Source organism: Trichoplusia ni, chromosome 23 (assembly GCF_003590095.1).
Source record: "Trichoplusia ni isolate ovarian cell line Hi5 chromosome 23, tn1, whole genome shotgun sequence".
NCBI classification, from domain to species: Eukaryota; Metazoa; Arthropoda; class Insecta; order Lepidoptera; family Noctuidae; genus Trichoplusia; species Trichoplusia ni.
This window is the reverse complement of record NC_039500.1, coordinates 2,028,595-2,030,087: the sequence shown is the minus strand read 5'-3', so window position 1 is coordinate 2,030,087 and position 1,493 is coordinate 2,028,595.

Sequence of the window (1,493 nt, the reverse complement as noted above, 5' to 3'; positions counted from 1 at the left end):
ATTTGATACTAAATAACAAAATAGATAAAATACGATCTTAAAATTAATTTGCCTCACATTCTATATAATTTACTGTTCTGAGCCTGTTTCACAATAACTGATTAGATAAATTGAAATTTTTTCAAAAACTTCTGTCAAATAATTTTAAATGGGAACTTATGTGGAGGTTGTGAAACAGGCCTCTATGTAGTAAAAACCACTTACACTTACACATACTTAGACTTACCATAAAGAGGATTAAAATAAACTATATAGTCAAACACATAAAACTCACTTGATAATATACTCATCTCGCTGTAGCATTCATACAGTGCAGACAAGAAAGGACAATAATTAATTTATAACCTTCAGGTTTTTCAATCAATTTTCAGCCTATCAACGCGCTTACCGGTTTAATTTTCTTCTGCCAACAAGGACTCTAACGCTGTATTAAAATCGAAAAAAACCTCGTCAAGTAATTGTATAGCACAATAAACACGCTCCAATCATAAATCCGTACGCCAGACATCTCAACCTAGTTCACGCCTGCTCGGAACTCTACGACTGGTTCTCTGATTAAGAAAAAAATAGATATGGCGAAAAAAAAACATAAAGTAGGTATTTGTTTAATGTCTTGGGTGGTGTTTCTGGTCTATTGAATCCTGTGATGATGATGATAACTATATGTGTGTTAATATAAATAAATTATTAAAATTCGTAATATACGCTATCATTTACATGTTGATTAACTTTAATATTTATCTCATTGAACTAAAGCAAAAGGCACGCCGCCACTGCACACTGTTCAAAATCGCAAGTAGGAACATTTTTGGTCGGTCAATATTGTAGAACATATAGGGTATTCTTGTTACAATTATCTTTTTTAATTAAACGTGGAAAGTGGATTCCTAAACATTCAAGTCACTTGCACGAAGACACCCAGACTCAGGACAAGCACTCATGGATCACTCAAACGTTTGTCCTTCGTGACACGTCGCGCATGGAAGGTTTGGTATGGTGACCTATACCATACCACCCGGTTTTCCATGCAGTTGTGTTATTGTGTTATTTCGTTCTATATATTCGAAGCTATATTTTAAAAAAAAGTATGTATATATATTCCAACATGCCTGTAACATGCGTCTTTATGCCTTTTCACTATATACTCTTTGGTGTATCTAAAATTTACATCCTGCCATTAGCATCCATCTTTAAAGACTACTTTTCCTAATCATTAACCGAAATAAATAGTACCTACATCTGATCATTAGGATTCGCATTTCGGCTGAAGTTTTGAGTCCACATCAGTACTACAAAGTCAAAGAGGCAACATCTGAATACTAAATACGCCGCATGTCGGACCGGTCGTATGTCGCCTGTAGGATTAGCAGGTGCACCGTCAAAGACTCACCATGTTTAAGCTGATAGCGACTCATTCGCAGAAATATCCTCGATTCTATGAAATAAACAGAGTTTAAGATGGGTATGGACAGGAAAAATGTTTCGTTTAAAGT